Consider the following 15,198-nt stretch of genomic DNA (forward strand, 5'->3'; position numbering starts at 1 on the left):
ACTTAAAATTAAAGGTTTATTATTAATTAATAAAACACGCCTAATGCATGGATTACGCTTGCTGGTTAATGTAGAGTTCATAAAAATTCCACCTCGCTTGATTTCGACAAATATTTCCGTTAAAAAATTGAAGATTAATCTTTTTTATGCGTGTTTGTTTTGCTCGTTGGTTTATTGCTAGTTTCAAAGTTCAAATGTGTAAAGTTAACATAAAATAGCAAAAATAAAAAATATTGTAATGCTTTAATTGAGGAGCTGTGAGCCAGAGTTATCTGTTGTATGTTGTATTTTCTGTTCGAGGTCCGTATGGTTAATTCGAGAAGAATATAATATTAAAAATATTTAGTTTTAACATTTTAGAAGGTGATTTCGGAAATAAAATGTGGGATGGCCACTCTGGCTGTAGGCTCCACAATTATTATTGTCACAAAGTAAAGTGACGTATACTTCTAACCAAGATTTAATATTATTTATGACAATCACAAGTTAGCCATTTCGTGTAATAGTAAAGAAAAGGAACAATTGATGTCACTAATAAGTAAAAGTCTTCATTCAAACTAATTGCTTTATAATTTGCGTCCAATTATCTGTGATTTTGCGTCAAATTTTCAACAAAAGTTATTTTTAAGCAAATGACTCGCGTGGGACGTTTTAACCCTTCGCTAGTAAACAAGTTGGTTAAATTTGTTTAAATGTAGGTCAATGCTCATCCCCGGTTTACACGCAATGTCTGCACATATTTTATACGTTTAAAAATTAAAGAACAATAAATGTCGAAATTCTTCTGGAATTAGTTTCTTGTAGAAATTATTTCAAATAAACATGGTGGTTAGTCAAAAATCAATCCTACTATATCGAACGTCTCCGAGAATGACTATATTTAATGACTCCTGTTAAAAAAATATTAGGCAGAGTAAAAATATGGCAGTATTTTTTATTAGTATATACAGATAATAGACATCAGTATATCTACCATCTTAGCCATCTATCTAAATTGTATTAAATATTTATTTAATTATTAATGTGTGGTGTTTAGTGACCGTTAGTTAATGATAATGATTATTCGGAGATAGTGAGATGCGATCTGGTGTGATGTAGGTTTTAGAAAAAACATTTTTTTTCGTGCCAACGTTTCGGTCTTTATTAAGATCATCATCAAGGCCTTGGATTTATAAACATTGTTTAAATTGTACAAATGCATGTAGGATGTGAAAAAAATGAATTTATATAATGTTAGAAATTTTTATATTCAATCAAAGTATTTGTACTCAATCAAAGTGTGTGTTTTCTGCGTAATTTAATCACAATTTATTTGCATTTTTGAAGAAAAAATGTCCACTTATATTGGGAAAAAACAGCAAATTTTGGAGACGATTTTACATCATCAACGGCTGGCTGTGTCAATACAATAAGTTAGATCAATTAATCAATTAATCCATTATATTTAGTGGTCTATTGACCAAATTACTTCTTTCTATTAATTAATCTTTTTATGTAAGGTTTTGGTTGAAATGAAAAAGTTAATGTCAGGAGCGGGATTCGAACCCACGACCTTTGGCTCGAACTCACGATAGCTCAAGTGGTTAGAGCAGCGTCGTATTGGGCCGAAGGTCGATGGTTCGAATCCCACTCGTGACACTAACTTTTTCATTTCAACCAAAACCTTACGTAAAAGTAAAAATCAATAATTTTTTGCCGTTTTTCAGTACATGCGTTGAGAGAGTGGGTAAAATGAAGCTGTTTACGCCAGGAAAAATTATAATTTACATATTTCATAATTTGTGTGGCTTTCGAGGGCTTGTGGTTGTGGCCTATCTCGCGGGGATGTTTTGGCCGGGCCGACCTTTGGGCCCGGGCACTTATTGGGGCAGGAGAAGAGCCGCAGGCTCAGTAGTAGGCAGTCAGGTCTTAACCACGCCAATATCTCCGTATCATTTTTTTTTCTTTTTCTCGATTCTTGCGATTTCTCTCGTCATCATCCCTCGACACTTGTCCCTGGCTTCAACGACGATTTACCAACAGGAGCAGGTCCGGATTCGGGCCAGAACTCCAACATCCAGCCCAGCGCCGTCAAGCAGTAGCCAGAAGGTGAGTGCCCCGCATGCGATTTTTTTTCTTTCTCCGCTTTCCTCCATAATTCAATTCCCCACAATTAATTTTCATTTCATTTTCATGAGCTTTCATTTGTTCTTTCTTTATTTTATTTTCAGTTCACATTTTTTCGCAATAGCCGTAACTTTGTCTTTTATTTATTTTTTTTAAATTTTATACCATTAATTTATTATTTTATTTTATTTTCATTCGGCAATTCGCCGAAACAGAATCTTTGAAATAATTAACAAGTACCAACAAACGTTCTATTTTCTAACATTTACTATTACATTGGTGTAATTCATCCATTAATATACCATTATCTTAGTACGTATTAGCAATTTCCTTTCTTTGGAGTTTTCATGGAGATATGGCAGTAAGCTCAAATCTCAATTTTGATTTGGAATCGTTTCCCTTGGAAATTCTTTACATTAAAAAAATATTATAAATATAATAAATCATAAAAACTTTTTAAAATTACAACGCCGTGAGTACAGACGGACCCAATAATTGACCCAGTGCCGGTTCAGCATGAGTTCACCGACTCATAGGCCAAGTTATCGACTGCCTGCCGCGACAAATCGCTTTTTGTCTGGCCAGGGCTCTCAAAGGATTACTGGGCGTAAATTTATGCTGGATTAGACTACTAAAAAGTAAATAAACATCCCATAAGCTTTCCAATGGAGGATAGATGGCGGCTAAGGGTCTTTCGACACTCCACTCACTCTAGCAAGTACATTAATTATTCAGAAATCGTGAGATGCGGTCTGGTGTGATGTAGGTTTCAGAAAAAGATTTTCTTCATCGCGCCAACGTTTCGATCTTTATTGAGATCATCATCAGGGCTCAAAGTTTTTGTCTTCTGTGTAATTGTGGCAATCTTGCGTGTCGTGTTGAGAGTGCCACTCTCGGGCGGGCCATTTAAATATTGTTTATAAATCCAAGGCCTTGAAGATGATCTTAATAAAGATCGAAACGTTGGCACGAAAAAAATGTTTTTTCTAAAACCTACATCACACCAGACCGCATCTCACGATTTCTGAATAATTATCGATTAACGGTCACTAATCACCACACACTAGCAATTAAGTAGTAGTACTAGTAAATTTGTGTCTGGATTTGAGCAAGATGAATATCCATTGTAGGACGCCTTGAACCTTCCTTCCTTTGTAAAGACGTATCATTAAATTTTTGAAACCAACACCACGGGGTGCACTGGTCAAGGATTCCATCCTATTTTGTTTTAATAATTTTACGAGCTGCTTCAGTGGCTATAAATTTTAATAGTGAATAATGTCTTAATACGACAAAAAGTTCGTAAATAATCTCCGTATTTCTTTCTGGACAAAATTAATTTAAATAAGGCTTTATTGTCTCAGTTGAATGTTTATAGCAAGCTGCTTAGACATTGGTACACGTTGAATAGTATTAACTCAATTATTTTCCTGAAGACCCTTAGTTAAAAGAACTGACACTTCAAAAATTTATATCCAACAGTATTGACGATGTTCCAAAACTGTGGATTGATGTTAATAATGATCGATTTTTGACGACGTTGATTGACTTTTGCCCTTCCGAAGTATATTTGTAATAAAGTTGCTTCTTTATGCGCTATTCCTGAAAAGGAAAGGGCTAGTTTTTATTACAGTCTAGAAGATTTATCATTATTATTACTTTAAAATTTACGACCCAAACTTTATGACGTCTTTGTCGTAGCGGTTTGAACGGCTTAATAAAACTTTGGGCCATTTTTCCTCCGAACCTAATTTACATTCTTGTGTTTCCAACCGGCACCTTTGTCTAAAACGTATATTTAGAATCCACCCCGTACGACGATTCCTCTATTAACGCAACTTGGCAGAATTCAGGGTGTTACCGCCCGTGTTATTTATAACGCACGTCCCTCTCTAATTGGAATTTTGATCTTGCCTTCTGGGGACGGCAGGATTTAAAGTAGTCGATACGGTCGTCAAGCTGGTAAACTCGGCCTCAAGTCCAATTATCGACCCTATATTAAAATAATCCCCCTCACAAAATGCCTGGTGATACGGTGCCGGTGGAATTGAATTGAATTGGTAACAGTTTACCTTCGAAACAAAGGGTAGGGCAGCACAAAACAAAATGTTTTCATTCCAACTATAAAGCCAACTTAAGCTTTCCAATACAATTTGAAACTTTGGTGGAATTTAGAAAACAAAAACTGAGTAAATTTATTGCATTGTTCTTGTTTAGTTATCGTTATCCTTTCTCGTGAAACAATGTAGTCTGCCATGACATTAGTTTTGCTAGGTTTGGTTAAGTGTTATTTCTTTGAGTCTTTTGTGGGGGTTTTATGTAACTATAACTTTTTTTTATTGACCTTAATATTTTGTAAATGAGAATCTGTTTTTGTCATTTTCTTTCTTCGCGATATCACGTTTAAAATTTTTAAATTTTTGACATACACATGAATTTAAATAAATTGTAAAATGTCTTTTTAGGGAAAAATTCATTAAGGAGTACTTTAGGTCCCATTTGTAGCATTTTCACGTTTTATTTTTTTAGATACTCGCAAGAGATCCTTCGAGAATTTCGGTTGATAATTTAAGCTTCGATTATTTGTCAATAATGGTCTATCCTTGTTATTTTGGTTTCAGTGCTTAATCTAAGTAAACCAGCAAGAATAAACAAACCAAAATGACCAGAAACGACTTCTCTTGAACCAATGACGCTATAAAAAATTCGTATTTTATATTATTTAGTCTAGTTTCAAATTTTTATCTTTCTTTAGAGAAAAATTATACAGGGTAACTCAGGACCAGGTCAACTTCAAAATTTCAATACGACCTTTATACATCCTGATACATGATTTTCAAGGATTTTTTCGCTGGAAACAATGGTGCAATTGATATTTTAAATTGGTCAAAAAATGACAAAGTTATGGCAAAAACGTGAGGAACTGAGCACCATTAACTTATTTTCGTAGAAATTAGGCCCAATAAATTTATTTTCGAGATGTCCACACCACACTGAGACACTGATAACTTTGTGTGTTTATTTTTTGAAAAATCTAAAACCCTTGCATCATTTCGGAGAGAGGAATTCTGATTTTTGCGAACATGCAGTAAAAAATATTCTGCCCCTCGTTGAAGGCTACCGGTTTCTTTTTGTCATAACTTTGTTATTTTTCGACCAATTTTAAATCCAATTGCAGCATTGTTTTCAGCGTAAAAAAATCCTTTAAAATGATTTGTAAGGATGTGTAGGGTCGTATTTGAAATGTTGAAATTGAATTAGGCCTGAGGTACCCTGTATAATTTTTCTCCAAAAAACAGTAAAAATTTGAAACTAGACTACTAAAAAATGTTAAAGAAGTACTTTTTGTTTTTTGATAGCATCATTGGTTCAAGAGAAATTCTGCCGGGTCATCGAAAAAGAAGACCCTGAATAGACAGGGAAGTAATTTCAAAAAATACTTGTTATCAGCTCCATATAATCATTATAGGAATGCACTGTCGAAATTTCAGCTCTTTAGATCCAGCGGTTTGGTCTGTGCGTTGTCAATCAGTCACGAAAATGTTTTATACATAGAGATGTTATGCCTCAACGTACCACCAGGTATTCAATTTTCACGATTTCAACATGAAATTTAATCACCTTACTCGATGATTATACTATCATTCTTCAAACTTCCCTAACTATCATTTTCCATCAATTTAATGCAAATGTAAAATTAGCAAACAGAAAATGTGTGAAAAATTGTTTAATAGAGCCTTGCCGATTTTCAATATCGCTAATAAATATGGTACACGAGGAGTACATTATGTATTGTTTTTCGTTTTAATTCGAAAATCCTTAAATCATCTTTTTTTGTAAAACTTATTTTACCGATCTCGTTGTCCGGTATGGTATCTCGAGGTTTAATTAAAAAGGTACGCGAGAGCAATAAAACGTTTTGAGTTGTTGAATGTTCATTAATTAAGCGGTCAATGTAACGTAGGTGTATACGTGAAAGGGGAAACAAGCGAAAATGGAAAATACGTTCTCGACCCTTTACAACCAACCAGTAAAACTACCCTAAAACACACAAAGTTAACACTTTCTTCGAATCGGTTGCTGCTACCATCGGCCGATTTACCATGCAACACGCACACAAGATTAATTATAATAATTTTACAAAACAATAACAATTTTCCGTGAAAAAATACAATAGAGTTTCTAATTAAACCGGTTTACATGTTTTGAAACTTATAATTAAATTGGATTCAAATAAATAGAAATTTTAAACAGTGGTAAGTATCCAGTACATTGATCAAATTTGATATGAATTTTTATATTTATTAGGTTTCGTGGTCCGCTTGACCAAATAAATTCTTTTCGATTAATTAATCTTTAATTAATGTTTTGGTTGAGATAAAAAAATCAGTTTCACAAGGGGGATTTGAACCCACGACCTTCGGCTAGATTTGCCGCTGCTCTACCACTTGAGCTATCATGAGTTGAAGTCTAGCCGAAGGTCGTGAGTTCGAATCCCGCTTGTGACACTGACTTTTTATCTCAACCAAAATCTTAATTAAAGATTAATTATTTGAAATTAATCACAACCTCATCGGAATTATCATTTGAGATAAAATATTCAATATACTTACGCAACTCTGTTTATTTCATGTACCAATAAGCATTAATTAGAACTGATACATTTTATTATTTTTTTATTAAACAAAAATTCGTCATCAAATCCTTCATTTTATAATGATTTATCAAATCCAATAGCTTTAAGCAATTACGACCCTAAAGAAAGTAGAGTCGAGCAACATACGACTTATAATGTATTTGATTGTTATGCCGTTATAAATAAAGATCATTTTTAACACGAAAAAAATCTAAATTGGTAATAAAAACGGTTATCGTTAACAACTATCTAGACCATTCAACAGTTCTTCAGTAAGCCACCCCCTTTCGAAAGTAAACCCCCGCTCAACACTGCGATTTTATAACAAGTTATCTGGTTCTTTTATTTTAGTGCATTATCGAAAAACCATCTTCTGTCCGAAGAGCAGCTAGTTGTAAATAAGGCTGATTCATAACAATATCCGTAAAGGACGGGCTTTGGATGGCGGTAACGTGGCAGGGACAACTGGGATACTTGCTTGGATCGACATAAAACCTTATGGAGGACCTACTAATATAAATCCAGACCCAACCACTTAAGATGGCCACCCTTTATGAGAAAATCTTTTTTCTATTTTTTTCTTCTCACCGAGGCTCAAAAGAAATGTTTATTAACCGGAAACCGGTTCCTCCGAAAACAATATTGGAAAACCTCAAGCGTAGGATCAGATTCGTGAATGTGAAGGGCGTTGGAGTACTATTGACGCCTAGAATCGAATCAGCTTCTTAGAGATTTCCCAATGACATATAAGGAACAACAAACTAATATCAGAAATTTACATGATACAATGCAATACTTAAATAGATTTACAACATACAATAAGCAAATTGCGAGACGTAAACATCAGTTCAGTAATAAATTGACAAAAAAGATAGCTTTTGTAATTACTATCAGATAACAAGTAGAACATAACAAACATTAATCCTGTTATTATTTCTATTTTTGTTAAAGACATACTAATAAACATAATAAACATTACACAGGAAAATGAAAGCCAAGAAGATCAGTACTTTCAACTAGATTAGAGATGCTTCAACAAATACAATGATTTTCTGTTTTTACTTAAGCAATACTTTAAAAGGTGCCTCGGTGGCCGCAACTGTTTAGGCGTTGACACGGCGCTCATCACTGTAAGGTAAAGGTCCCGGGTTCGAATCCAGCGGTCCTGCATTCGAACCCGACATACTTACAAATGGGCTTTTTTTTCAAAAACACCGACATTCTGAGGGTTTATATGACCTCTGTTGTCGCAAATCTTCGTTTAAAAAAAAAAAAAAATTTTAAACAAAAGCTATGCTAGCTAAAGATCAAAAACAATATGTAACAATATGATTCTCACTTACAGCGAATCCAAGCTGAAATAAGATATAATTAACTAAAATTCAACGCCCCAAGCCAATTTTTTTTTTTTTTTTTTTATAAACAACGAATGTTCTATAAGCACATAAAATATATAAAAATCCATTTTATGTCATTTTGGTCTGCTCGTACAAGTTTTACTAAGTCAAGCGTTCAGTGGTTATCAGATATACTGACAGCAAAACAGATCAAAATGATCCTGAACTACCATAGTGCCGAGTCATAACCAGGAAATTTAACGCCGTAAATTGTTTAAATCGTTCATGTACGACCTCCGTGCAAGGCTAAAAAAATCATGATTTGCTTTTTTCTGATGTACTATTGATTAACATTTCCTTCTCGAAGGTCAGCTCAAACTGTAACAAAATATTAATGACTGACCACTGTTTTAATCACTGCGTTAACTCACCTGAGGAAGGATTAAAATAAATCCGGAACGTAGTGAATTGAAAGAAAAACTGGTTGTTGTTTTTTTGAGATGACCGTGAGATGATGAGAGTATTATCCCACCTTCGAGAAGGAAAAATCATAAACTGTTGAGGTCGAAATATAAGAAAATATCGATACTATTTATTAATAGGTTTACGTGCAAAATGATGGCAGTTTAAAATATTCGTACCGTTGAAGGGTACACTTTCGGATCGTATGCACAGTGGGTTAAAATACAACCACTGTCTTAGAAAATATTATATTTAAAATACTCAAACAAAATTAAATTAATTCTTATGTTGTGACTCGTGCAAAACTGGTGTTTGCAAAATTCAAAAATTGAAAAATTAATCTATTTCACACAAGAAATACTTTGAAAGTGTTTTTTTTAAGTTTCTATTAATCGTAAACAGCTCATTCTTCGTGATTGTTGCAATTAAAAAAAAAAAGTTGCCCTTTGTGAGATGTTTAACATGGCCGGCCCGATTGCTCGAAGTACTACACGCAACAGTTCAATTATTATCAAAAGTAAATATCAACCTTAGGTCAACCTGAAATAAAGCAATACGATATCGCTTCTGCTTATCTTTCCGGTTTTATAAAGATAACATTTGCATGAATAATAAAATATAAGCTGTATTGTAAGCTGCCGTCAATCAATGTAAAATAAGTAATAAAAAAATGACAGACGCACCTAAAATATATGAGAATTTGTTGCCATAACAGAAAATAAATCATTAATGGCTATCTACATTAAATAAACCTTATTGAACATTCGGTATTACTAAACAAATGAAAAAATGAAGTTCTTAACAGTTTATAATCCTCACGTCGTGATGATGATCCAGCGACCCTGAATTTCAACCCAGGACGTTTACCTTGCAGTGATGAGTCGCCGTGTCAGCTTTAACCCTTGCGGCCACCCCTAAAGATGAACATTTAAAAAAGATAAAAATGCAAAACTTCGTTGACACAAACTTCAAATAGCAAAACATTAATAAAAATCTTATAAACACAGATTAATGACATGAACGCTAATGAAATGTTTCAAAACGAAAAAAATAAAGGTCAAAAGTAACAATATCAGTTTTTGTAAAAATGTAATATACAAAATTAATTCAACAATGGAATTTATTAAAATCAAATAAAGAATCGTCGAGATTAAATTTGTGTTAATACAGTGTGTTCTGCTACTCGTGTTATAAACTTAGCCCGTAGATTCTACATTCAAAATGGAACCAAAAGTCTTGAATCTCAACGTTTCGGAGTTATTCCACGTTTTCTGATTTTTTAAGATTTCCCGACCTTGCTTCAAATAAACAATGATAACTCCAAAACTAAAAGGTTTTGGACAAATCCGTTGATACCACGTGAAAGACCACGTTAAATTTCCAATAAGATGTGATCAATACTAAACTTGTAAACGTTCGTGAAATAAGTGTTTCAGTATTTGAAAAATATTTCTTTTTCCAACTTGAAAAATTCACTACGGTGATTCTAAATTACTATTTCGAAACCTAGAGTCCAGCATATTTCAGACAACGTACTCTATTTAATATCCTTTTTAGTGGTGTAATTTCTTTTTTAATTAGTTTTTTCAAAGACGAAGAAATTGATAGAGAAAAGGAAAAAAACCGTGGCTGACGGATTGGTAAGGTGGAAAATTAAAAAAAAAAACTTAAGGAAGTGTAATAAATTTATTAAACGTTTTTTTAATTTGAGTTCGAAACCGAAATAGTGCAAGTGTTTACTTATTTACCAACACTGCTACAAATTTTATTAAAGAATTATTGATTCCCCGGAATAAAAGAGTTTTAGGATTCAAAACGTTTTTAGTTATCTTTGTGATATCTTGCTAACAAGCATTTCGAATCAAAATTAAAATAATGTTTAATAAGTTCATTCAAAAGTTTTGTATTATTTGTTATTATTAACCTTTCCACCTTACCAATCCTTCAACTACGGTTTTTCTTTTCCTTCATCAATTTCTTCATCTATGAAAAAAGTAATTAAAAAAGAAATTACACCATTAAAGAGGGTATTAAATGGAGTACGTTTTATGAAATATGCTGGTCTCTAGGTTTAGAAATAGTAGTTTTGAATCACCATAGTAAGTTTTTCAACTTGGAAAAAAAGTTGCAAAGTTCTGGCTATTAAAACATTTTTTTTACGATGGTTTACATTGATTTGTTTGTAGGTTTAGTATTGATCACATCTTGTTATTAGTTTGCAATGTATCAATTGGTTTGTCCATGACCTTTTAGTTTTGGAGTTATCATTGTTTATTTGAAGCAAGGTCGTGGAATCTTAAAAAAAAAAAAAACAGAAAAAGTGAAATATCTCCGAAACTGCTAAGATTCCGTCCATAGTAAATTAGAACTTTTTGGTTTCTTTTTAAATGTAGAATCTATTGGCAAAGTTTGAAACACTAGTAGCCAAACACCCAGTATTGACGGAAAAATTGAAACTCCAGAAAATCCTTTTATGGGAATTTATTCTAAAAATCAATTCTTAAAATCCAAAAGTTATGTCCATTAAATTGGCATTTTGTATCAGTTTTTGGCACTAACAAGGGGAGGCTACGGACGTAGGGTTACAATTACACCTTTTCTGGTGGTACTACATCGAAAGGTAGACGCATGTCCGAGCGTTCTACCCAATGGGAGCCGACAAAACAAAAAATAATAATAAAAATTACATAATCTATTTAAATACAGTTTTGTGTCATAATTGGGGAATAAGATTTCAATCAGTTGTTGTTGTTTTTTCTGTGGAAAAAATGTATACAGGATCGTTCGTATTAAATGAAGTTAGATTTATAAAAAGTAACAAAAACGGAAAGAGGCTTCCAGTAAAACAGGACGAAGTGTTGTTGTAAAAACTAAACTAAGCCTACCTTAAAGCCCTAAATACAAATTTTGAATCAAACAAATATTTATTTCGGTTGGATCTAGTCTGGCGTCCCACTGAAATTATCTCCATTACTTTGATTTTAAAAAAATCGGACGTGTTCGCAAAGCAAAAAATTGTTGTTTGATTAACCACAACAATTTTTATTCAGGTTTTTTTTGGGTACAAAAACTACTGTAAATTTGTTTCTTTCCATCATAGAAAAATGTTTTAGCCAACTTACAACAAAGCTTGGTCAGAAAATAATTATGTATTGTGTTTCAATAAATATGAATACGCAAAAGATTGATTCTTTTCTTGCTTTTGCAACCCAACAAACCGTATATATAATTTAATTGGTCAAGCGGACCACGAAATTAGTGAATTGAACGTATATATAAATTAGAATTGGGGATATAAAAAAAAGTTTAATAAGTTTTGTCGATTCCATCCTTATTTTCGCACTTATAATGATATAAAATATATACCTTGTTGAAAAATCCTCAAAAAAGATAAATTACGCTTTGTAACGATTAATTAAGGTTTTTCGTTGAGATAAAAAGAAGCGGCGTATCTAGCCGAAGATCGTGGGTTCGAATCCCGCTCGTGCCATTGACTTTTTTATCTCAACTAAAAACCTTAATTAATTGTAATATATTAATTGGTCAAGCGGTCTACGAAATTAGTAAATTTAATGGTTGTAATAACGTTGAATTTCAAAACCTTCAGAGAAGTTATGACATTTTAGTGGACATGGGAGTAAGAAAATTGCCCCCGGTCAAAAAAGTTTATATTTCTAACGCAATGAAAATTCGTACTTAAAGGTTGTAAGGGGTGCTTGAAACGAATTGAATTTTTGCAACAAAAATGTAGTTTCATCTACTCTTCGCCTTGCAACTCCTGTCTTTTGGTTGTTGTAAATTTTCATATCTTATCTGCATTTATTTAGTACGATTGAACGTAATATTTTATCATCCTTAGTAAAATGTGAATCGGCTGATACTTAGAAGTACACGCTTAACAATGACAGAAACTCATATTATAAAATATAAAGAATGTTTAACTCACTTAAAAACAGCCGAAACTTCGTCTTTTAAGAAAAAATCATCAATATTCAGGAAAAATCTAATATTAAACAGTATAAAGTAAAAAGAGCTAAATTTTTGATCGATTTTGAATTGTCATTGATTGAAATTTTTCCCATCGTTTAAAATGTGAAAAACGAATGCATAAATTCAATTGTTAACTAGTTTGTTATGTGGCTCTGTTACAGGGATGTTATTGAGAGTAACAAATTACTTCATGTATCTAAGATGAAATCTCATTCGTCTTTGATTCATGAAGACAGCCCACCTTACATCAATTTCATTCGAAGGGCAAATTGAATTGAAAGGATTTAAAGCCGTATAAATAATGATTGAAATGAGAAAATGGAATTTTATTAAGAATTCGTTCGATTACCATTTACGTGATGATTTCGTTCACTCTTATTTGATTAATTAATCAAATTAATACGTCTTTTTACAGACGTTTATTCATTTCTCTCGGTAAACTTATCGTAGCTTTCATTAAACAAAAATCTAACATCTATAGTCAGCTTTTGCAGCTCTTCAGATTATAAATATAGAAGAATATTGCAGATAATAAATCTTTTATTTAGTAAAAAGTGGTTTTCCATTTTATTTTTTTATAAAAAGTGATTCAATAAAAATTTTCACAAACCGATTAATCCATTCGTTAACAAAATATTGCCGTACAAAATTAATGTCTAAACCTTTCAGATCCACCAATATAATTGAGAATAAATATTAACTTTCATGTTAATGTTTGTTGATGTTATTTTATTGCTTGAATTGAAATTGCAATTATTTCAGGCTATTTTATTGAGTAGAATGGGTAAACAAACAAAAAATCCATAAAATAGTGAAACCTGAGATAATTGAAATTTCAACGTCAGCGATGAAACAACACTAATAGTAATTAAGAATGGTGCCTAAGTAAATGACCATATTTTTTCAACAAATAAAACATAACAACAGTATAGTGTACAACAATTACAAAAAATTAAAACGTACTTATAAGAAACATGCAATAGCTAAAAATAAACTTAACTTTTTGAATAGGTGCATAACAAATAATGTATTATCTAAACAAACCATGACTGGAAAAACTTCATGAATTAAGGAATCGTGAGATGTAAGGTACGAACACACGATTCCTACTTGATTCTTCTTACAAGGTGAGAAGATGAAAACACCTATTTTGATTAAACTTTTTCACAGGCTGTTTGTATAGTTATAATAAGTGTTTTTGTAACTTTTCCATGTGGTTTTTTTTAATGGTTTTAGTTTTATTTACATTACAGTTTGAAACGTTTCGGGAATTTACACACATCATCAAGATCTACAATATCTTCCTATTTTTTAATTTAATTTTTTTTATTATGTATCTTTAAATGTGTATATGTAGAATGTATATGTATCACCATTCTTCCATCCTTAGCCATGCTGCTCGTCAGTATAAAATGTTCATAAATTAAAAGATAATAATTTTTTTTTAAATAAGAAGATATTGAAGATGCTGATTATTGGTGTAAATTCTTAAACGTCCAAAAAAATTAATGAAAATATCCTGTTATTATATCGATATCGATTTCAGGAGCACCAGCCTCCCCTCTTCGGTCTGGTTTCAATTTTGGAACACTTAAAAACATCTTAAAACAAGTGAACAACTATGAAGAAAGAAGAGAGGAATAAACATTGATGAAAAAATAACACAAACAATTTTTTTTTAAATACTTCGAAAAGTTTTTAAAACAACCACTAATTATAAATATTAAACATATCTTTTAGATATCGAGTAAATAAGCTACAGGATTTCGCCTTCTGAAACAGAATTCCATTCCTCAACAAAGTTCGAGGCGGCGTACGATGTCCATTCCGTCCCTTTATCATGACCCATAAGTTGGTCCAGAAAAACTTCACCAATGTATCTTAGTACAATGAAAGATCCGTTCTTTGTGGTAATCAGTTCAGCACAGGCGAGGGCGTTAATTCCACCCCACACCATAACTGGCCATCTTTCAAAAGGCCGTGACTGGCACATGAAGCTTTTCTCCACGGTCCCGGTCATCTGAGTGCCAGAAACCAAACCGGCATATATTTGTGAAAAGGACATCGCTCCATTGTTCAGGTGTCCAAGTGAGATTCTGATTTGCGAATAGTCGACTGTCTACTCAATGCCTCCCAATACTCCTATAGTAGAGGACCTGATGCCGGACGTCTTGAGATAAAGCCACTGTCACGAAGCCTTTTGATGACTGAATTTGAGTTCACCCTTTCATTACGGACGATTTGGAGCAATAAAACGATCGTCTTAGAAGTCGACCTTCTTTCTCATCGATCCAGACTTCCTGTGATCCTAAACCGCTGTAGACTATTGTGTAGCCCGGCACAACGAGAACTTTGGCTATGCTCGTTGAAATGGTCTCGACTTAAAACCATGCTGAAGAAAAAATTATAATTAATTTTTCATGCAAATTTATTGTTTCATCAAAAAAAATTTAAAGAAGTCAATAAACTTCCTCGACAAATTGGCTGTGGAAAGGATAAAATTGAACTGATTTTCTTTATTTTTAATCTAAAAAGTGTAAAAAGATTAGTTTTTTAAAGGTAAACAAGTTATTAATGTGTGTTTAGTTTTATGTCAATTATTAATGTGTGAACTTAGTTATGTATAATAAACAATAACAACATAATATATACTGATGGATATAAAAC

The 15,198-nt window shown here is 32.5% G+C and overlaps 1 long non-coding RNA gene across 1 annotated transcript; it reads left to right on the top strand.

Annotated features, from left to right (window-relative positions):
- Positions 1-1,839: 1,839 nt before the first annotated feature.
- Positions 1,840-14,287, top strand: LOC112127309. Its single transcript, XR_002910502.1, has 3 exons — positions 1,840-2,088; positions 13,543-13,658; positions 14,078-14,287. It is a non-coding gene; the product is annotated as an uncharacterized LOC112127309 (long non-coding RNA).
- Positions 14,288-15,198: the final 911 nt, after the last annotated feature.

The sequence above is a fragment of the Cimex lectularius genome, unplaced genomic scaffold, assembly GCF_000648675.2.
Source record: "Cimex lectularius strain Harlan isolate CLEC.00 unplaced genomic scaffold, Clec_2.1 scaffold190, whole genome shotgun sequence".
Lineage (NCBI taxonomy): Eukaryota > Metazoa > Arthropoda > Insecta > Hemiptera > Cimicidae > Cimex > Cimex lectularius.